The 27,462-nt window shown below is 40.3% G+C and overlaps 1 protein-coding gene across 6 annotated transcripts in view; it reads right to left on the minus strand.

Annotated features, from left to right (window-relative positions):
- Tbc1d5 (TBC1 domain family member 5) overlaps positions 1–27,462 on the minus strand; it is a 518,011-nt gene that overhangs the window by 478,792 nt on the left and 11,757 nt on the right. For 2 of the 6 annotated variants that reach the window (XM_031348347.1, XM_031348346.1), the window contains exon 2: positions 26,671–26,770. The gene's annotated coding sequence lies outside the window, so the exon portion shown is untranslated. Of the gene's footprint in view, positions 1–8,885; positions 9,180–26,670; positions 26,771–27,462 lie in introns of those variants that run through there. The other 4 variants (XM_031348350.1, XM_031348348.1, XM_031348344.1 and 1 more) reach the window with 3 other exon arrangements.

The following is a 27,462-nucleotide window of genomic DNA, read 5'->3' on the forward strand; positions in this document are numbered from 1 at the left end:
TAAATAAAGAAAATATCTAATAAAAAAAAAAAAAGAAAAAGAAGAAGAAGCCATCCTTTTCTACTGTCTGGGCTCTTATATAAGTGTTCTCCAACATGGAATTCCTCACTCCCAAACTAATCTTTCACTACCAATTTCAAACAACATCCAGTCAACCTGAGACTGGAAATAATCTGAACTCACCCTTGCTCTCCAGTACCATCCTGCATGCTACAAACCAGAAGCACTAGCAAGCAACCTGACTCGCGTTTTATAAACCTGTTTTAAATGTGTTTAGGCTTGTGTGCCTTTGATAATAACTGCGTTTGTTCCATCCAAGTCCCTCGGCCTATTTGCCAACTCTGAGCTTTCTATCAGTCAAATATTGGCTCAAGTTTCCTTCTACCCAGCTGAAGAACACTCACAAACTACAAGCCTGACTATACTTTCTTCCCTTGAATTCTGACAAAGCCACATACACGTCTCTTACAATATAGTCCATAAAAACTAAAATAACCTCTTTTAAAAAAGATTTCTTTCTTCTGACAGACCTTGAGTGCCACCAAACCAAGAGCTAATTTTCATCTTTATATTTTATATAAACTGAACATATACCTACTTTTGATAAGTATTTCTTTTCATTGCTTAAAATTATAAAGCAAAACAGATTTGTGCCTCCAACTGCCTCCATCCCCTCTACTCTAGGACAGACGCTAATGTTACACTATATACCACACTAGACTGATACTAACAGCATCTCCCTGGGTCAGTTTCCACACTTTCTGTTGAGGTAGGGAGCCCAACTTGTACCACCAACCCCACCTGCCTTCAAGAGAGCCCTGCTTCCCTAGATGGGAAACCTATACTCCTCTCCAGCCACCCCAACTAGCTCCCCCATCGCAGTCTAGATCCACACACTTTGCACCAGGACCCAACCTAGTGAAGCCACCAGATCCTTCCCTCCATGCAACCTCCTCAATTCCCAGTATAGCAGGGGTCACACACCCAGCACCCAAGCCTAGTTTGACTAGCCACACTAACACCACCCCAACCTCCAGGCTTAGAGCAGGAAGCAACTGCTATGCACTAGTGCAGGACCCCGTGTCCTCTCAACTTCACACTATCATATCCAATTTTCAGGCCCAACCTGACTCACATAACCTGTACACTGGCCCACTCTATGATGTCCACATCAGACACAAAACCAACAGAAAAAAGTCCACATGTAAAATCACCAGAAAAATACAAATAATATGAAAGAACAAGACAGTATCACCCACCCACCCATAAAAAAAATCCATAAATCCTATATCTACATCTCCAGTGATAATTACTTAGATGAACCCCACAACACAGAATTTAAAACACATTCACAAACTTAATCAAACAGTTTGAACATTACATAAAGAAACAATGAACTAGAAGAGAATGAACTTAAAGAAAACAAATGCCTGAGTAATGAAATGATGGAGACAATTGAGGATTTGAAAACAGAATTAAATGAAGAGATAATGATACTGAAGAGAACTCATGATGAAATGAAAGAACAACTTAATATTCCAGTTCGAAAACTCCTAGAAATAACAGGATCACTTCACCCATAATATCTCAACAATATAGCTGCTTAAATAAGACCAGAACAAGGACACTACCAATAGATATATAATCATGGAAGGGGAAAATTCCACAGAGCCCAACCCTAAAAGCAACTAAGAAACACTGAGAGCAGGAGAAATAATCTTCAGTAGAGGTAAGGACTCTGATTCATTAACCAATACAAATCAAAATCATACATACAAGGAACACAAGAAAATGAGCAAGCTGTATTTGTGTGGGTGCCCAAGTTTGTGTGTGCGTGTGCGTGTGTGTGTATAAGCAATAACAAAGACAAAGAGGCCATCAACTTGAAAGGCAGGACAAAGGGGGAGTGATATGGGCAAGGGGAAGGTTAGAGGAAGGAAAAGGAGGGAGAAGAATGATGTAGTTATATTTTGGTTCCAAAATCTATAACATATGAATACCCCAAATTCTCATTAGTAATTAGTAATTAGATGAATATTACATATAGGCAACAAAATTGCTGAACTAGTCAACAAAACTGCTTTCAAACCATTCCCCCGATTAGCCTGCACTGCTCAGTATCACAGGCAGTTACTTTACTCTAGCACCCTTGACCATGGCAGAGACATGGCCAGTGGAGAGGCAGCACTGTAAGATAACACGATAACCAGAACCCATTATTTCTCTTCCTTTCCCAGTTTCCTGTGGCATCCCTGGCTGACACTGTCTCTTCTTTAACTCCAGTTCCCCTCAGACTACTCAGCATTCTGATATACTAGCTTCTGCCATACAACCCACTGTGATGGTTAGATTTAAATGTCAACCTAGAATCACCAAGGAAGATAATTTGAATGAGGAATTTTCTAGATTACTTAGGCTTGTGGGTGTGCCTACAGGATGTGGTCTTGTTAACAGACCCAGCCTATTGCAGGTGGCATAGTCCATCCACTGAACCTTAAACTGTATAAGAGTAAAGAAATGTAGCTGAGTATCAACATCAAAAATCAGGCGGAGTGAGTGTTTCCATTTCTCTCTACTCTTGAGAGTATAATGTTTTGATGTTTTATCACAGCAACAAAAATCAAACTAGAAAACCCAACGTGCTTGGTTCTCCCCAGAACCATATCTTCTGTATTCGGACAATGCTACCTGTTCTCATAGCTGCTTCCAAACCTAATGAGTGTGTGGACACTTCTTTCTATGGCAAATATCTCAGCAGCTCATAGTCCCCCATTTGGTTCCTGACCAATTCCATTACCAGTGAAATTAGTTCTTGAATTAACCTTCCTCTGTTGAATAACCTCCTAAGGTTACTATTTTCTAGAAAAATGAATTATCAGCTGGGCATAGTGCCCTAAGCCTGTAATGTCAGCACTTGGAAAACTAAGAAGGAGGGGAGCCACATTATACTTGTGGCTGGGCCAGCCTGGGTTACACAGTGAGGACCAGGCAAACCGAAACTACATAGAACCCTAGCTCTGAAAACAAACAGCAAACAAAAGAGAAATGTATTAACTATACTTCAGCATAGTAAAGTATTAAAAACTTTCAAGTGAAGACAGCTTATTATACAAAAACATTATTCTGAGCACAGATACAGAGAAAATCGTCCCTTAAATTCTTAAAAGTAAAAATAAAAAAAATTAACATTTTATTCATAGCAAACTATTTCTTATTGGGATGAAGTCTTTAGTCAGCTGCAATATTTGCCTGAAATAAATCAATCACATACAATAAAAATGTCACTTTTTTGAGACTTTCTTAGTAGAGGGGAAAATTGGAAAGATTATGGGATTTGGAGTCACTGCAGGCCAAGACATCTGTTCAGAGGAAAGAACTGTTAAGGACCTCCTGTCACTGACTTATCATTCAAATCCGTAAAACTGAGGACTTTTTTAAAAACTCCGTAAAGATAAATCAAACTAGACTACTCAGTTAAGCTAGATGTTTATCCAAACATACTTCAACACATTCGCTTAAGATCATAAAATAGCAAATTGAAAAAGAGTTACCTCAAACATATGTAATACAAGCATAATCTGTAAGTGGTTCAAAGCTAACAACACATTATTACATAAAAGACTTCTCAATTATTTTTTCAGTAATTATTACCAAAAAAAAAAAAAATCCTAGTAGAAGACTGATAAAATAATTCAAACTTCCACAGTAGAAAGAACATCCTTTTTTTTTTTTTTTTGTAAATAGCATTTCTTAATTGGCTGAATGTATAGTCTTGATCTTGTCAAAACAGTATTTTTAAATCCCATAAATGTACAAATTAAGATTAAAGATCAATTTAAGATTACAGACACTGAAAGAATGAGAAATGCTAAAAAGCAGGGAGCTGACATTATTCAGAAGTATCTGCTGAGCACAAACCCCAGGCATTTATATAACCCACTATCTCATTTAAAACTTTACGAGATATTTTAATGAAGATGTAGAAGTGTTCTGAGCTACCTCACCAACAAACAGAAGTAGAATTTCAGTATTGTCTGGGTCTAGATTATAATCCTATTAACAATTCTCCTTTCTTTTCTCTAGAATCAGATGCCCTATGGATAATATCAAAGTAAAACTAAAATTAAAACTTATTTTTTTACAGAAACAACTTGAGTCCCTAATCTTTCAAGAATCTTTAATATCAAGCTTTCAAATAACTAACATAAGTAATTCTAATTTAAATCACAACTTTATTGAGTCTATGTTCAGATTCTATAAGTAAACAGACTATAAGATTCCCAACTAATATATATGTCTTACTGACAAACAGTCAAAAATGAGATCAACATCTCCAAACCCAGCATCCCACCTACTACTTCTCTTGTGGGTTATTCACCATATGCTGATAGACTAGCCTTGCTGGCTCTTCTTATCAACCATTCTTTTAATGGGCTTGTATCTGAAAACAAGGTGAAATGCTCATTGCCTACTATCCTCCATCAAAATCTTGACATTTGCTTTCTAGTAGATACATAGGTACCAGTATTTCCCATACCACTCCTTTTCAAACAACAAACACAAAAAATTATCCCTCTTTAAGGATTACATGGTATATCACAACCATGTACACATTACATAGCTAAAATGAAAATTCCATAATAACCACATCTGCATTGACTGTACATAATGCAACTGCTATTTCCTACCTTTTTAATGCCAGTAGTAGACCACAGGATGATCTCAGAAACACTAAGCTACCATTAGAAGACTACTCTAGTTCTAACCCCACTAAGAAAATACTGCTAGAGCGTGAGTGCTTTTCCTCCTTCCTCTCCAAAGTGGGGTAGACAAGGAGAGCAGGAAGGGACAAGCTCTAGCATATCAGAAGAGTTAGTTCCTCAGCTCTCCCAGCAAAGACCTATAATTAATCACTTTAACCATTTTAATTGTACATTCATAATGTCAGACCAATAGCAACACCATTTTCAGACTTTCAGCATCTCAAACAAACTGTACCAACTAAATAATTTCCAATGTTTAATTAGGCTATTTTGTAATCACTTACAAATGAAGATACAATAATGAACTCATATAGACACAAGAAAAGGGTCAACAAATTATGAAATTCTGCAATGTCTAATCACAAACTTCCTGTTTTTTCATCCATACAGACTAAAACATGGAAACTACAGATTCTTTCCATCTAATCACAAAGGCATGATTATTACAACAGTATCCACAATAATTTCTAGATTGTCATCTTACCATCTTCAGATGCTTTTTTTTTTTTTTTTTTTTTTTTTTAAATGAGACAGGGTTTCACTACGTAGCCCTTAGTGGCCTGAAACTGATAATGTAGACCAGGCTGTCTTTTATCTCCCAGAGATTAGTTTGTCTCTGCCTCCCAAGTGCTAGGGTTAAAGGCAACCACGGTCTGCCTGGCAAGAGGCTACAATCAAGCTATATAAAAGACGCGTTGTCCTGAAATTCTCTAGTAAGTAAATACTGCAATGACTTCTAAAATTAACTAAACTGATTCTATAATGAATTATTACTCAACACACAAAGTACTACAATGTTTCAAATAAAAGTTTTATACAGATCACTCTAAGATCACCTGTATTGTAAAGACATAAAGGAGTGGCAGTGTTTCTGCCATTGATGAGAAAATACTGTTTTTCCACTAAAATTCCAGTATATTAGTATGTGTCAAAAATAGGATTTTTCTCAGCAGAACACCATAAAAAATGATGTAGGAATACTTATGAATATCATTACTCTACATAACCAGTCATAACTAATTAGAAAGGTCTATTTCTGACATAGTATAATTTTAATTGGTTTTGTTTGACCTAAATATGTTAATAGTATTACAGAATGTGACAATATAACTTCACCTTCCCCAAAAGAAATAGTATTGGTTTTACAAAAGAGTTAAACTAAAACTATGAAGAGATACATGAAAAAAATCCTACAAGCAATAATAATTTCTGAAGTTTCAATCTACACAGTATTACATACTACTCTTCCATTGATCTGTCCATATGGAAAGACCCACCTGGACAGACAGTAAAGCACCACTATTCAGACTGACACAAAGAAAGACACAAGAAGAGAGGTCAGGGAGTGTGATATATTAATTTGTAACAAAACATATTCAACTTAAAATATAACTCTTTATTCTTGGGTTGGTTGGTCTTCCTACTTTTTCAGAGTTCAAGTATTTTAGTGACCAATGGTTAGTTTTTATTGCCCTTACTAGCCAAATAAGAGAGCCAGGAATTTGATTAAGTTCAAAACTTAAATATTAAGATAACAAGTATAAAATGACAAATACAAAGAAATTTTATCAAAACTAGGCATTGGGATAAAAGAATAGGAAAAAGCCTATAGTAAGAAATATGCATGAGGGTAAAGGGAACCCAGACATAGGTGGGCCAGGAAAGGCCTTCCAAGTCAAAGCAAGGAAGACACACCTTACACCTAGCAGTGACAGAAAAAACTTAAGAGACCGGAAGACTCAAACGTGCAAACAAGTGCGAGCAGAATACAGTTTACAGGTGTGTCTTACTCAGGAAGAGCAGAAGCACTGAGGCACAGGGTATTAAAAAGGGGACCAGCTTTTAATTCTTAAAATAAGAATAGAGCTCCTAATCAACAACACTACAAAAATTCATCACTTTACTTTCTAAATAATAATTAATAATAATAAAAAGGAAATTACACAAGATAATTAAGATTTGCAAGGCTTCATAAGTCAGCCAATCAGAATACCAACTTAGTATTAGCTATAAATCAGGGATGTGATTTAGCCATCCAGTTTCTGTTTCCTTAAAATAAAGTGAGTTAAGATGTGTAATGTATTTAGGATATAAAGAAGCAATGTATTTAAGATATAAAGTAATAACTAAAATTAAGATTATAAAAATGATGGGACTAGAAGCAGTTACTATCAGACCTCCATAAAGACTTTCATAAAGCTCTTTAAAACTTAACTACTTAGCCTGTACAAGAACTCTATGTTCAATTCCTTGTTCCATAGAAGTAAAGGACAGCCATTTTTATGTGTGTAAGGCATGAGTAGTACATGGGATGCTTTAAACTCTTTCATTTACATTATAAAATTTACAGGAAGGAAAAAACTAAATCCAATTAGGGCACCCTTTGTATGGCTCTCAACTGTTTAAAAAATATGCTTCAAATATCAAGAACACACTACCCAATTGAGACTTCACTTGAAGACATCAGACACAATGATTTTGCCAATAAAAGAAACTTTCAACCAGCATTACATGTGAACTCAAGATTCCAAGCCTATGCCTTAATAAAAACTCAACTAACTGGGGAGAAAATCTTTTAAGAAGTACACCAAACCATTACAACAAAAAATAAAACAAAAAATGTGATGCAGGCACCACACATCATGCAGAGCACAGAATTTGTACTTCTTTCCCTTCTCCTGGAATCCAGTGTTGGCTCACTCTACATCACCCTAAGCAAGCTTTTTTTAGTGCATCCTGCCACTGAACTTTCCTATACCAGGCCACTTCTTCATTCCAAGGTGTGTGTGTGTGTGTGTGTGTGTGTGGGTGGGTGTGGGTGTGTGTGTGTCTGTGTATCCTTTACAGACACATAATTTCATTTCTATACACAGAAGATATCTACATCTTTTATACTGAACAAGGTCTTGTCCAGCACATGAGAAATGCAGAATAACAAATTGTATCGGTTATCACATCTACTGAATTAGTATCACATTTTAACAGGAACCCCAGGGACTCAGGTTTCATCAATGCTCTCTATCACACTGCTGCAGTCCTTTCCATTCTATTGCAGATACCAAGGAAATCCTGGAATAGGACAGAACCAAAGACACATAACGTAAAAGTGAATTTCTTTGCCACTGTATTCAAAGATTTCTTTTTCAATAGTGCTTACGCTCGATGCAGCCTGTGCAGCAGCACAGTAATAAGAGGTGGTCTATGGACTACATTCCGATGTACTAAACGTACAAAAGCTCTAATATTTCAAAACAATCCACCTCACGCAGTGTAGCACGTAACCTGCATGTTAAAAGTTTCAGGATTCAGTCGGGTTCAGAATTGAGAAATGGGACTCTGCAGAAAGTGATGGGGGGTTGGGAGCGGGGTGGAAGGTTGAAGGGCTATAAAAGATGTAACCTTCAAAAGCTGCTGCCATTCTCAAGAGCTAAACTGGTTAGTAGCTAAGACTGAAACTCTATCAGTAACTAGTATTGACCAAACTCTAGGTCGCATCTGCACAGAATGTACTGGAAGAACAGTACATCTCCAGGAAAACGGAAGGGGCAGGGGGAACTCTCCCGGGAGTTCTCCTCGGCTCCTGACAGGCCTCGAACTGACAGATGCTCGTGTGACTAACTTCAGTAGCACTAAGGCGAATTAAGGCAGGAGAGGGTGTCTCTCCGCAGAGGCTGCCCGGCTGAGGGCTCGAGCCGCCTCACTTCCGGCCCGTGAAGGAAACGTGCTGCCCAGGGCTGAGATAAACAGGGAGCCGACCAAGGAGGAAGTGGGGCTGGCTGAGCAGCCCGGCTCTGCCCGGTAGCTGCTTTCCCGAGCTCGTCCCGGACCTCCGGAGGAGCGGGGACCGGACGGGGCCAGCGGGCAGAGAGGCTGCCTCGCCCGTGTGCGCGCCCGGCCGCCCGGCCGCCCGCTCCCGACCCGCAGCGGCCGGAGCCCCCGCCCGCCTCCCTTCCCAGCCCGCGCGCAATCCGCGGCGGGCTCCGGCCTCCCCTGGCGGCGGACCGGGCCGGGCCCAGCGAGGCTGTGGGGAGGCCGGGAGGGAGCGACGGGTGTGCGGCTGGCCGGGGAGGCTGACGGGGGAGGCGAGGCGCTTTTTCACCGTTAGCATCGTTGTGTTTTTACCTGTAGCGCGGCAGTGCTCCCCAGCTCCTATTCCCTGAATCCTCCTCCCCTCCTTTCTCTCTGTCTCTCTGTCTCTCTGTCTCTCTCTCTCCTCTCTTTATCTCGCTCTCGCTCTCTCTCTCCCCGTCAGTCTGCCGGGCTCTCGTGGAACACGCCGGGCCTGGCCCGACCAGCAAGAGAACGGGGCGGGAGGTGGCGGCGGTGACCAGCGGCCACGTGACCACGCTCCCGCCCGCCGTAACGGCGTCCGCCTCCTGCAGCGCGCCCTCCCGGCGCTCCACCTCTAGTACCCCGGGTGCCCGTGCGCAGGCGCGCGGCCCGGCCTGGGACGAGCCAGCGGGTGACCCGCGGGTGACCGGCGCGCCGGGAGCCGGGGGTCTGGAGTAGGTGGGGGTGAGGAGGTAAAAGGGGACGCCTGCGACCGAGGGAGCTGCCTGGGCCGTGCCGATGAGCATGCGCACGGGGCCTCCACATGGTGGAGTGTAGGAGTCGGCCCTCTGCTGCAGCCCGAGGTCCCCACTTGCCACCAGCTTCCCAGGGTGGGACTGGCAGCGAGGAGACAAGTCAGGCCTGGGAACGTCCTAAGAATCTGGCACGCCTGACTAGGATCGCACAATTTTCCTAGTCTCCTATTAATGGCCTTCCCTTCATCCTTGCTCTACAGCTGTACAGACTGATGACAGCTCATGCCACCCAACTCTGGAGGGACTCATTACCTCTTTGTGAAGACCTTTGTATGAATCCAGAGAGAGGTGTTGTTTTTCTAACAACCCCACACCTGTAAAACCACACAGGTTTTATCTTCTCAGATCTTGAATCTGGTCTCCCTAACTAATGACTGACAATTTTGGCAAATGACTAGACGCTGGTTTTACGGCCCTATGCCCCTGCTTAATCATGACTTAAAGTTAACTTTAACCTCCACCAATGGGATGCTGGTATTTTCTTCTCCAATAGGAAAGCTTTTGAGTGATAATGCTAGTTACAGTGGTAAATAGCTCATCTGTGTTGAAAAGGAGAGAGAGGGAGAGGGGGATGGGGAGAGAGAGAAAGAGAGAGAGTATCTTTTATTAATCCATCTTTACAAATAGCTCAAAAGAAAATTGGTTGTTATGTTCAGAATATGGAAACCAAGGCAGAGAAAGGTCACAAAGTTAGCTAGCTTCCAAGGAAGACATACCACTCTTCACACAGTGATTTCCTTTTTTTCTAATGCCCTTCTCACTGTAGCAGAAACTGAACAGGTTGAATAGACTAAGCCAGTGCCTCTTGCTAGATTTAATCAGTGCTAATAAAATGTTTTAATAAAAAGAAACACTCATTGAAAGTTCTGGCCAAACTCATGGTTACATTATTCTGAGAGTGTAGAGAAAGAGGACTAACAACAGAATCCTACAATCATACAATGGAACAGAGCAGAAACTGTATTTGGATATTGATCTCCCAACTAACAATACAGCAATCAACCATATGACTGGTATTCTACAGTGTATAATGGACTTTCTTCTCCAGCACCAAAAGATCTCACCCCAGACCCTCATCTCCTTCCTGAAATACTGAGGTCCTTCCACTATGATGGTGTTACTGGAATTGTAGAGGTCATTCAGTGTGGTCACCAAATGACACAGGAGAAATCTGTATCCCCTCTTGGGATTCTTAGTCTCATAAATAACATAATTTAAGAAGGGCCTGAAACAAAGCCCAAGGGCAATTTCATTAGAGATGAAAAGAACAACTGTGAAAACTGTACACCTCAGCTGCTTCTCAGAAGAGGATAAAGGGAGACAAAGCAGCCATGCCGTTTGTGGTGATTAAATAAAAATGTCCCCAGTAGGCTCATGTGTTTGAACGTTTAGTCACCAGAGAGTAGAGTGATGGAAGGATTCGAAGGTGTGGCCTTGTCGAAGGAAGCGAGCTTTCGGGGTTTCAAAAGCTCATGCCAGGCCCAATCTCTCTCTCAGCCTACAGATCAGGATATAGTTTCCAACTACTTCTCCAGCACCATGTCTACCTGCATGTCACCATGCTCCTCACCATGATGATAATGGACTAAACTGACACTAACCAAGCTGCCAATTAATATTTTCTTTTCAAAGAGTTGACTTGGTCATGGTGTCTTCTCCAGCTATAGAACAGTTACTAAGACACCATTGAAGCTGGGACAGAGGGTAGATAAATGGCTGACAAGCAGCTGCATGGTATGGAAGTAGGCTTTACAAAAAGAAAGGCCAGAGTGTTGAGGAAAGCAATATTGGGAAGAGACAGAAAAAGTTCTGACAGTAGGCTGACTTCACTAGCTGCACAGCTGCAGCCGCACGGGGGATTGGGAGTCGGGAGAAAAAGGACAGGGTCTCATTGAAGAGTTAGTTTACCCCACCTATCTCTCTAACTTAAGGTGAGTCCATCCTTCTATGAGTAGCCCTTTGGCCAAGTGAAGGGCCCAGTCCAGCTAGAATATTAGGTCTCCAAGCCTGAAAGTTTGTTGTCTTGATGGGGACTTTAATGCTAGGAAGAGTCAACTAGGTACCCAGCTTGCCTAGTATATTATGTGATTTAAAAAAAATGCAAGAAGATATGAGAAAGGGCCAGGTCATTCGCCACAATATGTGTCCTGGTTGACCCCACTAAATGCAACTCCACTGTCCCTTAGATCACAACAGTAACTTAACTAAGGAACTGCTTCTCTCTAACATGTACTTTTTTTCCCTCAGAAACAGTCTCAGTCTATATAGTACTATGACAAGGTGGAGAAGAACCCCTTAGGTTCAGTCTCCGATGGTTTGTTTTGTTTAAAAAAAAAAAAAAAAGTAACCTTAGAAAAACAAACTGAACCGATGAATAATAATTCCATAGAGTTCACTTATGCTACTTGTAATACAACTCAAGAGTTACAGAATCTCAACATTGTTAGAAATCTGACGATATCTAAATGAACTCTTTGTCTTGGGTGACACAATTTGAAGCACAAGTGCCAGCCAGCCCTTGACTATAACTGACTTTTTTTTTCTGGTTTTTGGTTTTTTGAGACAGGGTTTCTCTGTGTAGTCCTGGCTGTCCTGAAACTCACTTTGTAGACCAGGCTGGCCTCAAACTCATAGAGATCCATGTGCCTCTCCGAATCTAAGTGTTGAGATTAAAGGTGTGCGCCACCACTATCTGCTGTCTAAGTCTCTGTCTTTATGAACATTCAACTTCATCCACCTAAGCCAGGCTAACATGATAATAAAATGTAAGTCCTGTGGTATGGCATTGTCCACTGGGATGTGAGAGGATTGTGGCTTTCTCTTTTTCAATTCTTTATCATTATAGCTATTTTTACAATAAAACTCTGGTGTATTCAGTCTCCCTGTGGTTTTCTTTCTCTTCTGAGGTGAAACACACCCTCATCTCATCCTCTGCCCCATCCTCACACAGCAGCTACAGGATGCCAGTTTGGCTCTAGAGACATATTAACTCTCATTCTAGTCATAGAAAGTAAAATTGACATTATTTTTTAGAATGCCTACCAAGAAATAGAAAATAAAAATGCTGAAACCAGAAATCAATTTGTAGTGTCTGCATACCTATGCGTGATAGACTTCTGGCTCCTCCTCCCTTCCAAATCTATTTTTCTCTTCTTCCATTGGAATTGAGTTTCAGCTGGGAACACAGCCATCCATCTGGAGGCTACATTTTCTATTCCCCCTTGTGGCTGGGTGTGGCCATGTGACTCCATTTTCATCCATAGAATGCTAGAGGGAGCAATGTGCTCATTTTCTATATTACTTGCTTTACCAAAAAAAAAGTCCAGCCTACAATGTTTCTTCCATTCTATTCCTGCTGTGCACTCTGTTCCAGAAATACAGACATAGTGACCTAGCTCCCAGGATAAACAGCCTGGCAGAGCAACTTAACATAGTCATAGTCCAACATTGACTCTCTGCATTGACTTCTATTAGAGAGATAAATTCATGACTTATTTAAGCCACTAAATTTTAAAGCTTTCATTAAAGCCAAATACAATATACAAGGCATTGTATTTTGGTAAATAAGTTGCTAAGTGCAGAATCCTATGTAAAACTGTCTAGATCATCATTTAGAGCGTAAAAAATATAAATGCATTTTCTCCCAGAAGAAATGATGTTGAAATTATAGATACCTAATGTTAAATGTTACACTTAAATACTATAAAGTTGGGCTGGAGAGATGGCTCAGTGGTTAAGAGCACTGACTGTTCTTCTAGAGGTCCTGAGTTCAATTCCCAGCAACTACATGGTGGCTCACAACCATCTGTAATGAGATCCGATGCCCTCTTCTGGTGTGTCTGATACATGAAATAAATGGATAAATCTTTTTTAAAAATACTGTAAAGTCCATTTTATATCATTATAAGCAAGATAGCTCAAATTGTGACCTCCTGTTTTTGTTAAAATATTTACCCCTTCTGTTTTGAATGGCTGCCTAAAAAGTGTGATATTCTACAGGCTTTTCAAAGGCAAACAACATATCTTATTTATCTCTACACTTTTAGCACTCTAAGAAATTGCTTGTATTTGATGGAATTGGTTGGTTAGTTGGTTGGCTGCTTGATTTTTAATACAGTATTCTCCTATATGGCCTAGGCTGGACTCAAACAATCCTTCTACTAGGTCATCCAAGTTGTTAAGATCAATAGATGACTAAGATGAATAAAAGTAAATATGTATCACATTACAGAAACTATCAATTTGCTACCTGATTAAACAGAGTATTATATGATGAAAAGTAACAGATTAACACGAATTTAAAAACTTAAAAGAACATACATTTCTAAATCCACAGCTTCTGTAGGTCAACAGTAAATGGTTTGACTAAGTTCTTTGCTTCCAGGTGTCTCTGCACGTTTGTAATTGAGTTGTTAACTGAGGTTGCCATCTATCTGTGTTTGGAGGTGGCAAAGTGAGTCACATGACAGTTTTACAATCAGGAGCCTCAATCTCTAACTGACTGTGAACTAGAGGCTGCTCACAGATCTTGTCATTTGAACCTTCCCACACAGAAGCTTGTTGCATTAAAACAGGGCACAGAGAGGGAGAGAGAGACAGAGAGAGAGACAGACAGAGAGGGAGACAGACAGAGAGGGAGACAGACAGAGAGAGACATACAGAGAGAAACAGAGAGAGACAGAGAGGGAGAGAGAGACACAGAGAGACAGAGAGAGAGACAGACAGAGAAGAGAGAAAGACATACAGAGAGAGACATGCAGAGAGAGAGACAGACAGACAGAGACAGACAGTCAGAGACAGACAGGCAGAGACAGAAAGAGACAGAGACAGAGAGAGACAAAGAGAGAGACAAGGAGAGAGAGAGAAAGAGAGAGAGAGAGAGACAAAGAATACAATCATGTACATAACATTCTGCTCACCATTCATTACATGTTCTTGGTTGGAAAAGCATGGCTTAAGAAGAAGGTTTTGTACGGCCATTGTGTATTGTCAAGACACAAGAAAATTAGAAGATGTCCTCAAGTCTGTCTGCCAGTGATACAAACACATATAAATAAAGTGTGAGTGTGTAGAATATTCACACAAAGAATCTTCACTAGGTCATGAGAATGCTTGAACTAGTTCAACACTTTTTAATATGGCATAAAAGGATGAAAATCTATTGCCAGAGTACTTTCCATAGGAATAGATAAGCTCCAATACATTAACCTCATTACTATTGACAGTTTATGAAGCTAGTGTCTATGAAGAAATTATTTTCAAAGAGTGGCTGAAATATTAATATTGAAGGCAGTAGTATCTTTTATACCCTGGGAAATGAATAGCAAAGACGTCTTATTTGGTCTTTGGCACATTCAGTTGATTCCACCCATTTGAATGACCAGTTAAAAACACTTGGCAGACAAAAAAGAAGACAGGTGCTTAGGAACCAATGATGTGAACGTTATCAGTTAGCTATTGCCTCAACAATGATGTATAACCATCAATTCCAATATCTCAATGAAAGATGAACACTTATTTTCTTCTCTTGGGACCTAGAAGTTGGGTTGCCTGGGCCAAAATTGGCTCCGTTAGACTTTAGGCGTTTGATTGAGCTCAGGTCTGCTCTGCGTGCCTTCCTTTTGTTTCCCACACACATTCTGGGAGGACCAACTTGCTTCAGTCACTTTTCTATGTCTGTAATTAATCACCATGACCAAGATAATTTATAAAAGGAAAAGTTTATTTTGGGTTTCTAGTTCCAGTGGATTAGAGTCCATGCAGACTGAGGGAAGGCATGGGGAGCGAGAACGGCTGGGAGCTTCCATCTCACATGGCAAGCGGGAAGGAAATAAAGCTTACTGGGGATGACAGGAGCTTTTTAAAACCCTCAATCCCTCTTCCAACAGACTACACTTGTTAGTTCTTCCCAAACAGCCACCAAACTGAAGACCAAGTATCCAAATGGCGCAGATTTACAGGGCACATCTCATTCAAACCTCTATACAGCCACATTCAGCACATTTGTATTCTACTCATGACAGACAACAGACATACAAAGGACAAAGAGACAGTTTGTATTTCTTAAGGATTTGTCTCAGAATTCACACTGTCATCTTAGCTTACATTCTACTGGCTTAAGCAAGGCATCCCACAAAGGCCAGGTTAATATGTTTCAGTAATATAGTCTGCTTAATCTAGTAATGTGCAGCTCCATGAGAGAAGATATAATGAATCATTCCACTATGGGCCAGCTGAAAACTTGGGAATAGTGATATAAGGCAATTGGCAGGGAGCTAACAACAGAGGCTGATCAAAAATCTTATAATGTAAGAGGAGCTTTTAAAAAAAATAAGGCATAATATCATGAAACCATCTCCACAGGCCATGCACTGAAGCAGCATTGTACTACTTTTATATGTAATTCTCTATAAAATACAAAATCTACTTTATAGTACCATAATAAAGGTTAAGATTTTTACAAGCACAGGGGTCTTAAAAATTATGGTTCCCATGGCAAATATAACATAGCCTTTTGTGCCTGTATACTGTAAAGACAGAAGTCCTTACTACAAGCAGAAAGGAAAAATCATGCAGATTCAGGCACAATGATACAAAAAGAATTATGAGTCCAGTTAGAAAATTACATGGGGAATACTATCTTATGGACAAGACCTCAAGTAATATACAACAGCATACACTGAGTATTTTAATAGGTAACTTTATAAAGTCATTTTCTTTCCTTTAAAAATGCTACAATGTCATAATCCAAATAAAATGAAATAGGTTTTATTTTTATTTTTATTGAAATTTCAACAGTTCACTTGATGGTTCTTCTTTGGGGTCTATTTTCTCATAAGAAAGTTGACTTCATGAACCTGGCAAACTGATATTATTTTCTGTTGACCTTTTAACACAAAACCCTGTAGTTGCCTGTTTTTTTCTTTTGTTTTGTTTTTACTTAATAAGCATTTTCTGAATAGTTAAGACAGATTAATATGAAATAATTCACAGCTTGCCATTAATCTGGCTATTTTAAGGGCATTAGATACTATTCAATAGTTAATTTGAATTTAGTTTGCACACTTAAATACCAGAAGTTGTAATACTATTCTATCAAAAATACTTAAAGAACATAATGGTATTCCTTCCAAATTCTGTAGCGTCATAATGTGTCACATGTCTAGCCAACTCCCCCTGATATCAAATTATCAATTCATTTATGTATGCCTTAAGACATGAACAGATGCATTTTTGAAAAACTGGAGTGGAGCTAAATTTCATATATCAGAATATTCTCTCATTTAACTTTCATATCTTATGCTAAAACATTTGAAGGTATAGTCCTACAGCAAAAGCCTTTAGGGGTGTGTCTACTATTGAGATTCACGAAGAGACTGTCTAGACATATCTGATAGGCAACCTTATGATTTCCTGCAAAAATGCCCACAAATATACAGAAAAGAAGAAAACCTGGCATATGGCACTGTAGACTCAAAATGAAAGAAAGCAAGTCGTTGAGGAGTCTGTGGAATTTCAACTAACTGCTTCTTTATTACGATAGACTGAAACCCTTACTGAACTATTGTCCATGAGTTCCTCACCCTGAGAAACCACAAAATAGATGCAGAAAAACCAAGAACAAATAACACATCAAAACCAGGAAAAGTCTGGCATGTCTTCATAGACTTCCTGTAACTACAATGCACATATATTTTGCTGATAGCAAATAAATGTGAACAAAGCCAATGAAAGTTAAACTTCTGTCTTTATTGAACTTAATCAGATTAATGTTTATTTAGCTCTCTGGGCATGCAGAGGTAATTTCTAACATACACTATGTCAGAAAGAAAGGTGTTTTGTCAGAGAACTCAGTGTGAGTAAGAGGAGAAAATTGTGACATCAGACCAATAGTGATAGCTCTATATCCAGAAACAATCCTAGAAACATTGACGTTTGTTTACTTGTTTCTTTATTTTTATGTGTATTTGGGGTTATATATACACATTACCTCATTCATAGTAAACACATGCTCTACCACTGAGCTACATACTCAGCCCCTGGTAGGCATATAATAGTGGCTTAGGTCAACAGTTCTCAGAGCTACCTTGTTTCTGGAAGGAATATTGTAGTAAAAATTAGTAAAAATCCCCATCTTTGGTTATTGAGTTCTCAGATGAAAGACACACTCACAGCCTTTATATTTATAATAAGCTTAAGCAGCACAATAGCTGTGTAGCTGCCCAACTCCCTTGTTGTTAGAATCTATTTTTTATCAATAACCCCGAATTATTACTTACTACTTTTTATGTTTTACCAGGGCTGCTCTTAACTCCAATTGGCTAGCCCATGGGGCCACATTTTTGTCTCAGCTAACCTATGGTGGCTTCTCTTTGCTCCTCTTGTATGTTCTTCTTATCTTCTTCTTCTCCAAACTGAAGCTCACAAAACCTAAAGCCCATCTATATCTCTTCTGCCCAGCTATTGGCTGTTGGCATCTTTATTTACTAATCAGAATTAACTGGGGTCAGGGTCACTTAGATAGCATCTATGTGCAGATGCTCTCCTCTCTGGGGCAACCAGTTTGGGGGACCAAATTACCAACAGAATACAAGCAATAGCAGGTCAACGCATTACATCTCCCACCCCTTTTGCCCAATAAAGCCACCATGATTTAAAGGTCAAGAGGATATGGCTCTGAGGGCTGCCCAATTGGAGTTAAGAGCAGCCCAGATGGAGCATAGTAAATAGTGGGTGATAACTTGGCATTTCTGATAGGAAAATAGATCCTAACAACATAGAAGGTAGGCGGCTGCCCAGCTATTGTATTACTTAAGGCTTATTTAAAATATAAAGGGTGTGTGTGTGTGTGTGTGTGTGTGTGTGTGTGTGTGTGTGTGTCCAGGAACTCAATAACCTAAGGCTAGGTAGAAGCCCTGGGCTGAGGTTTAAAAAATTTCAACACCATAACATAGTTTTCTGTCCTGTGTGGGACAGTTGACTTCATGGGCTCTTGTCTCAGTGTGTTCCAAATATTAACATGGGTAGAAAAAGCTCATGGTCTTAAGGCAGAGAACAATAATCATTTTATTATGCTTAAAATGTCCACAGGCTAGGAATTAGGTAGGTATATTTAAGATGACTTCACATTTCAGTTAGGAAAAAGTTAAGATGGGGTGGTTGGCTTCCAGGGTGGGGAGGGGCAGAGTGGGGGGCAGGAGACTGTAATCATCCAAATGTGCCTCTAGCCACATATGCGGCATAGGAGCAAGATGGATTGGAAGTCTAGACCAAATGTTCATCCTAGTTTAGTTTTCTTGTCAGGAATTTACTGAGCAACTTGAGAAAACTAAACTAGGTATTGGAGACACTCTATATTGACATCTAATGCAATATGGCTTGATTGTTTCTGTCTTTAAATGGGCGAGAAACCTGGCTTGCTGTTATAGACTGGGTATGGAATATGAGTGCTTAAGTGTCTAGCTTATGTATGGATTCATAAAGATTTAATTGTAGCTCGATAAACATAAATGGAGAATAAGGTCAGCTGAAAGACATTGATTGTAGAAAAAAATGCTGAATTAGATCAGCCTGTATACTATAAAGATGTTTTAAAATTAGAATGGAAGTCAGGGAATGTGTTATGTTGGAGAAGAGGTTTTGTCTATATTTCCACACACAATGAAAACCTATAGGTTCCATCAAAATTGGTAAAGATCCAATCTGAGTAAAGATCCAAATGAAACAAAGGGACATAGAAATGCACCAATGCAGATCATGTAGAAAGCTGAGCCTCTGCATGAGGACAGCTCAAAAAACTGACTGGAAAAGGACAGATCGTCCATCAGACTGGCAGAACTGGAAAACCTTGATACTGAAAGGGACATTTGCCAGAGGAAAGGGGATCAGGACTTCAGTTATGAAGGATCATTGCATCAATGGATCTCCATAAGAACATTTAAACAGCTAAATTTGTGGGTTTGATAATTGTTTCTGTTCTAATAGTTAAACTTAGTACACTTTTTAGTTTAAACAGAAAGGGGGAAGTTGTAGAGGAATTTGAATCCAGAAAAATGACTGTGCTGGCAAGAGATCATATCCAAAAACCTTCTAGGTTTATGTGGTCGAGTGTAATGACAAACCTTTAATCCCTCTGGCTAAGTTACAGACATGCCCTTAGTACATATTTTTAATCCCTACAGGTTAGTTTGTAAAAGGAAACAGCCTTGTTTGAACCTGATATCTAATTGAGGGACAAAGTGAAAATAAGAGAAACATTTGACAGAATGATTTAGAGGTAGGATATATCCAACTCTCAGGAGGACAGCAAAGAAAGAGGAACTCAGATGTGTCCCCCTGAGCTCACTGTAGTGCAGTTGAGGTTGTTCATGAGTTCTCTAGAGAGCAGAGGCAATTTTACTGGGACAGTTTTACAGAGTTATAGGTGAAGACAGAATGAGTCAGAGAATAAGGAGGTTCCAGAAGATTATAACAGATTGCCAGAGTTAGTTTGAGGCCAAGTAGAACAATTCAGTGAGAAGCTGAGAGAAGCCAATTTGAATAAGTCAGCTTGGAGAGGTGTTTTGAGCCAGAACAGCCAAGTTGAATCAGCCTGACAAAGTTGAGGAAGAATCAGAAAGGATGAGCCCATTCAACAGTAATGATAATTGCACATGGTAAATAAAAGCAACGTTTACAAACTCTTTATACCAATATGTTCTATCTCCCATCCCTTGAAGTTCCCCTACCTATAGCCACTTACTAACTTCCTGATCTTTATGGGCATTCTTTTTTGTAATGTTTTGTTGATTCTTTGTTAGTTTTATATCAGGCACTTCAGTCCTACTGATCTCTCTGTCCGTCATATTTGCCCTTGTAACCTCCCCCTCAAGAAAAAAAAACAAATAAAATAAAACAAAACAAAACCCCAAAAGACAAAAACAGTAAAACAAAGCATAGAAAAACATCTCCTCATGGGATCTGTAGTGTGTCATAATCATCTCACAGTATACCCCTCTGTCTTTACCTACACACATTCATTGCAATGAGGCATTGGTCTGATTCTTGGCCTCTGGCTTCTGACACACCATCAGTACTGGATCCTCACTGGGACTCCTTTTGGTTATTCTGCTGATGCCCTGTGTCATGGAGGTCCTCCAACTTAGCATCAACAGGACTGGCCTTTCACACTCCAACAGTTTGTGGATGATATAAATTTTAGAGTGGATCAACTCAGATCCCTGGATCTGGTCCTGGGTGGTAGCTGAGCTGGTCAGCCTGCCAGCTGTCCTACATCTGTACCGCCAAGGTCAGCTCTCTAGCAAAGTTCTGGGTAGCCTACTCATACAGCAGCAGCTGGAAGGGACAGGGTCAGTCCTCCTGCTCTCATGCCCTGGTAGCCAGCACACCCACACCCACACCCACACCCACACCACCAGAGTCAGCTCCACTGTGCTGCTACCCAGTTGAGGCACAACACAGGGCCTCCTCTCCTAAGTGCTGCAGTTAATAAGGCACAGGAGCAGCTCTCCCACTCTCCTGACCATGGGACTGGCTCTCCCAACTACATATGATACAATTCTGTCTCTATGAATGTGAAGGCGTGTGTGTGTGTGTGTGTGTGTGTGTGTGTGTGTGTGTGTATGTGTGTGTGTGTCTGTGTCTGTGTGTGTCTCTGTGTGTGTGTATGTGTGTGTGTGTGTGTGTCTGTGTGTGTGTGTGTGTGTGTGTGTGTCTGTGTCTGTGTGTGTGTGTGTGTTGCATGGACACAAGTGCATTCTGTGTCCTACTTCATTTAGCGGAGTATCCTGCAGGCTGATCCTTGGTTGTCATGGATCAAAATGTATTTCCTTAAGGTTCCATGTATATAGCTACTAATTTTCTTTTTATTTAGTTATATATAGGTGGGCACTTATATTCCATCCATCTTTTAGCTCTCCTAAGTTGAGTCTGTTATGGGAGGCCTGTGATCCAAGTATTTGAGAAGCTGAAGCTCAAGGCCTTCCTGTGATAGAGAGAATTCAAGACCAGCCTAGATGACTTAGTGAGACCCCCATCTAAAGTAAAATGTAAAAAAGAAAAATAGGGATATAGCTCAGTTCTAGAGCAGTTGCTTAGAATGTGCAAGACCCTAGGTTTAATGTTTAACTTGTAGTAACACACACACACACACACACACACACACACACACACAGAGAGAGAGAGAGAGAGAGAGAGAGAGAGAGAGACAGAGAGAGAGACAGAGACAGAGACAGAGACAGAGACAGAGACAGACAGAGAGAGAATCAGAATAGTAGTAGCCAGGAATTGTAGGGAATGGAAAAGACAGAGTTCTTCCTTTCATGAGTACAGTTTTAGTTTTAAGGAAGACAGTGTTATAGAGATTGCTCATGAGTACACTAAAACACAATTTAACATGCCAGCCTTTATGCTAGATGTGCTTTGCCATAACTTTTCAGAGAAAAGTTTCAGATAGAGATAAATAACACAGAGAGGAAAACCCAAAAGTGCTGTCTAATACAGGCAAGGTGGCATATAACGCTCCACTAGCAAGACCTGAGCACTGGGCCTCCGGGACTTCCCTTTGATTACTGCAGGTCTTCATTTACTAAATTTGTTCCCTGCTTTATTAATTCTCTGAGATGAAGCCTGTGCACATCAAGCTGGCACAAAGAATGGATACCTGAAAAGCATGTAGCACAACCGCAGTCTGGAGGACCCAATCCATCCAGAGATCAGCACCGCAGATTCTTTATTTTCTGGAAAAACTCTGTGTTTAGTTGAGTATGTGTATTTTCACAGAAGTTCTTTTGCCATTGGCAGGTTTTCAAGGGTCCCTAAGGTTGAAATATGATGTAACAGCACCAGTACTTTGGCACAAACTTGTAATTGCAGCACATGAAAATTCAAGAAAGGAAGACAAAGAGTTCAAGGCTAATATCAGCACAGCAAGTTGGATGCTAGCCTAGGCTGCATGAGATACTGTAAAAACAACAACAAAATGATAAAGTATAGCATAAGGAAGCGTTCTTTTCACAATATAATCATCCGTTAAATGTGACTGGGACCCAAACATTTCAAGGATCTCTCCAGTAATAATCTAGATAGGACATTTCTATACCCAGGATGTTGTAGATTTAACAGGTTGAGCATGGATACTCCTCATGACTAGAAATTTGTGACATTCATTTTCCTCTGTAGAACAAACTAAATAGATTCAGTTTTAGTGAAATCTACGACAAATCCTTCAGTTATCTGTCTGTTTAAGATATGTTATAAATTTATTGTCTTTAATTATTCTTGTCTTTCTTGGATTTGAACTTGGGTATAATTTTTACCTACCCCTACCCCCCCCCCCAAAAAAATCCGACTTTCACTTGTGACTATTTCTCCATCTTTGAAGATTTGTTTAATGTATAATTTGATACAGCTTTACAATATCTCAATATTGAACAGCTTTGCATTTCTCTCAGCAGTTAGAAACATTCTGTATAGCATACCAGCTATATACATAACGTGTGTGTTTAGCACAGAAGTCTCAAGGCAGGAGTCTGACTGCTGGGGAGACTCTCTGTCTTTGTCTCTTTCCTTCTCTTTTCTATTCAGTGTTTTAAATCAGTGATTCTCTAAAGTGTATTTAAAAATGCAGATATTTGAGCTTACCCCCCGTGTTAGTTACTTTCCCCATTAATATATATATCTGCCAAAAGCAACTTAAAGAAAGAAGGGTTTCTTTGGCCTCGGTTTGAGAGTCCTGTCCCACCATGAGGGGATGGCATGGCAACAGAAACGTGAGGTCGCTGGCCACCCTGTGTTTCTGGTCAGGAGCAGGTCGCTGGTCACCCTGTGTTTCTGGTCAGGAGCAGGTCGCTGGTCAACCTGTGTTCCTGGTCAGGAGCAAGAGAAGAATGCAGGTGCCCAGTTCACTGCTTTAATTTAGTCTGGGACCGCGCAGGGCAGGAATGCCTGTGTTCATAGTAGGTCTTCCCTGATTGGTTGGACTTTTCTGCAAACAACCTCATAGAAGTTGCTATGGCAAACAGCAGTTTCATCCATTTGATAATGAAAGTTACCATCACATCTGCCATCCTCTGCCCCTCCACAGCATAAATGTTTTGACTTAAATGGGTTTGGGGAAAGGCTTGATCACTAACATTTTGGTTTTTGGTTTTTGGGCTTTGGGTTTTTTGGGTTTGTTGTTTGTTTGTTTGTTTTTTATTTTTTTACACTCCAGATTTTATCCCCCTCCAGGTCCACCCTCTGATTGTTCCCCATCCTGTACCTCCTCCATACCTCCTGTTTCCATGAGGATGTCCTCACTCCCCCACCACCTACCACACCAGACCACTCTACTCCCTGGGGCCTCCATTCTCTTGAGGGTTAGGTGCATCTTCTCTGACTGAACCCAGACCTGGTAGTCCTCTGCTTTATATGTGTTAGGGCTCTCATATCAGCTGGTGTATGCTGCCTGGTTAGTGGTGCAGAGTCAGAGATCCCCGGGGGTCCAGGTTAATTGAGACTGCTGGACTTCCTACAGGGTCGCCCTTCTCCTCAGCTTCTTCCAGCTTTTCCCTAATTCAACAACAGGGTCAGCAGCTTCTGTCTATTTGTTGGGTGTAAATATCTGCATCTGACTCTTTCAGCTGTTTGTTGGGTCTTTCAGAGGGCAGTCATGATAGGTCCCTTTTTGTGAGCACTCCATAGCCTCAGTAATAGTGTCAAGCCTTGGCACCTCTCCTTGAGCTGGATCCCCATTTGGGTCTGTCTCTGGACTTCCTTTTCCTCAGGCTTCTGTCCATTTTTGTCTCTACAGTTCTTTCAGACAGAAACAATTATGGGTCAGAGTTTTGACTGTGGGATGGCATCCCCATCCCTCACTCGATTCCCTGTCTTTCTGCTGGAGGTAGGCTCTACAAGTTCCCTCTCCCCACTGGAGGGCCTTTCATCTAAGGTCCCTTTCTTTGAGTCCTGAGAGTCTCTCACCTCCCAGGTCTCTGGCACATTCTCCAACTCCTACTTCCCAAGGTTGCCTGTTTCCATTCTTTCTGTTGGCCCTCGGGGCTTCAGTCCTTTTCTTCCACCCAATACCTGATCATGTTTCCCTCTTCCCCTCCCTGTCCCCTTTCTCACCCAGATCCCTCCCTCTCTCCTTGTGATTGCTTTCTTCTCCTCCCAAGTGGGATTGAGATGTCCTCATTTGGGCCATTTGGCTTGTTAACCTTTCTGAGTTCTGTGGACTGAATTTGGTTGTTCTATACTTTTTTGGGGGGGCTAATATCCACTTATTAGTGAGTATATGTCATGCATGTCCTTTTGGGTCTGAGTTACCTCACTCAGGATGATATTTTCTAGTTCCATCCACTTTGTAAAAGTATACCACAAATTATAACTGGTGTTGAAATTTTAAGTTTATCTAAATGATTGTGTAATCCTCTCTTAGGTCTCATCCCCCAACTTGAAAAGCAGTGTTTGAAATAGTCTCTTTGGTACTGTAGCAATATTCAAGTGCTTTTATTAGTTTGTTACTTTTTATTTATTTATTTTAATAATATTGTTTGTGAAATTACATGCATCTCACAAAAAAAAAAAAACATGGCATGTATTTGCTTATTTACTTTGGGTCTCAGATAAGGACCCTTGAAGCAAGTAGAATAGCCCAGGGCCTCTTAAACGTTCATCTCAAACTGTAGTGTGAGTGAGAATCATCTGACTTCCTAGGAGTAAAAAAACAACTTGATTCAGTATGCCTAGGTTGGAGCTTTAGGTCACCCAGAGCCTGCTGGATACTTAGCCAGTGCTTCCTCAACAATAACTGTATAAATTGTTAATCACATGGAGATGATCAGTGATGCCACCTCAAATCTCAATGGCTTAAAATGATGAGGGTTGTGTGTGTGTGTGTGTGTGTGTGTGTGTGTGTGTGTGTGTATGCTCTAGTCTTTAGATGGGTGATTTACTTTACTTCTAATGAGTTCCCAGGAAAATCACAGTTGGTGCTGTGGGCCCATGGACCACACTTAAGCAGCATGGTGAAGTTGCTCTGGCTCTGTCTTAATTATTTTCCCTCTTTTCTCTGCCTGGATATCTCTGTACTCTCTCTCTTCACTTTGTAAAAACTCTTACAAGGCAAACAGTGTTTCATTTCCTTCCCATTGAAAGACAAATCCACCTCATATTTGGAGCTCAAGATGTCAAGAAATCCACACCTCAATCGCAAATGATCAGATGGGTAAAAACAAAACTTAGGTAGCAAAGGAATAAACACTCACTGTCTATGACAGTATGACTGAGTATTCTGATGCCATGTATTATTCTGTGACTGCAACATTCATAGGTATGAAGGTGTTCATGTGTGGATACTTCTGAACTAATAAGTGTTCGTATTTAAAACATTCTTTTTTAAAGATTGAAACTGAGTGGTATTTGCCTAGCATGGTGTTTTTGCTTATATTTAGCACTATTTTATACTGTTATTACATATTGACAAATTCATGTCTTTGACTCGTATCTATGCACTTCAAAAGCAATGACTAGTATGTCTTGCTCATCTTTGCATCTCCCCAGAGCCTACTGGATACTCAGCCAATGTTTCTACAGCAATGACTGTACAAATTATTAATCACATGGAGATGATCTATGATGCCACATTTTGAAAGGGTAGTTTCTCTGGTCAGACTGGATGCATCAACAAGTCAGATGGTTAGCTATCCACAATGTTGGTGGTTAAGAGTGACTAGGTACGTGTTTCTTAGTCACCAATGACCCAACCAATTTTTTCTCTCACAGTGAAGGCAATAGCAGAAGTGTACAAGTGGAGATCCATAAGTTCTTTGCAAGCTTCTACATATACCATATTGGATAATGACCTGTGGCTCCCAATAAGTTACCTAGCCAAGCTTAAGTTAAGACAACAGTGGCCAACAGGGAAAGGGAAAGGATTGGAGCCACCTTTTGTAGTCACTCCATCGAGGTATTGTTTCTGCTATCATCCCCCAAGAAACTCTCACAATGTGGGAAAAAGCATACTGTACTGTAGCACTTTCCGATTTGAATTTTGAAAGCCACTAGTTAGTTCTATCATAATAGAAGCTTGATCTGAAGTGATTTAGTCAAAGGCATGGAGATCCTGATTTTTACTGGAGTACAGCCTCGGTTTCATTACAGTCCGTTTTCATGACAGGTGGATCATGCACAATCCCACCCACCTGCTGGTGCATGATCCTTCCAGGCACTGGGCCAGCATGTAGGGAAGCAGACACCCTTGTGCTTCAATCAGCATCTGTATCTTGATTTGAGGGGGGAGTTTCTCTTTGAGCCATGTTAAACAAAAACATAAAAATTACCTTAAAAGCACCTTGATGAAAAGACTCCCTTATCAACTTTCTCATCAGATGGGAGGAAAATTCTGAACAGGGAAATAAGAGGCCAACAGCTTTGACTTTACTGGAAAAAAAAAAGAAAGAAAGGAAAAGAAAAACATAATAAATGCCTAGTTTAACAAAATGACCATAAAGAAACCATTGATTGTAATTATAAGAACTAAATAACCAATGTCATTTTCAGTGTCCCTTTTTTCTTCTACCACAAGGAGATCTATTACACAAAACATATGTGCATAATTTGGAGGAAAATAAAATTGCTTAAAAAAAGATACTCAACTGATAGCAATAAAATTTAGACCAAATATCAGAAAATTATTACGCCTAGCTATCATACTGGTTCTAGAGCTCCATTTTCTGATGTGGTCAGTCCTAGGAAGCCCATTGAGCTGCTATTTTGTTTAAGCTGCTGGAAAGGTAAACTAATCTCATGTAATGGCAGAAGGCATGGAAGCTGTACTTTCCCTGCTCCGTTCAAGGGAAACTTGAAGGATAGTGGATTCTTCAGCAGGATTAGTGTATGCAATACGTTACTTCATGGAAAGGCAGAGACTTATGGAAGACACACCTTAGGCCAGTGGAAAGTTTTCTGCTGGGCTCATGCAAAACTATGAAATAGATCCATTTAATTTTCAGTTCCCATTTTCAAACTTTTCCTCTGGATGATACTCTGTTGAAAATCACAGGACCAGGCAGTGGTGGCATACGCCTTTAATCCCAGCACTTGGGAGGCAGAGGCAGGCAGATTTCTGAGTT

This window comes from Mastomys coucha, unplaced genomic scaffold (assembly GCF_008632895.1).
Source record: "Mastomys coucha isolate ucsf_1 unplaced genomic scaffold, UCSF_Mcou_1 pScaffold3, whole genome shotgun sequence".
In the NCBI taxonomy this organism is placed as follows: domain Eukaryota; kingdom Metazoa; phylum Chordata; class Mammalia; order Rodentia; family Muridae; genus Mastomys; species Mastomys coucha.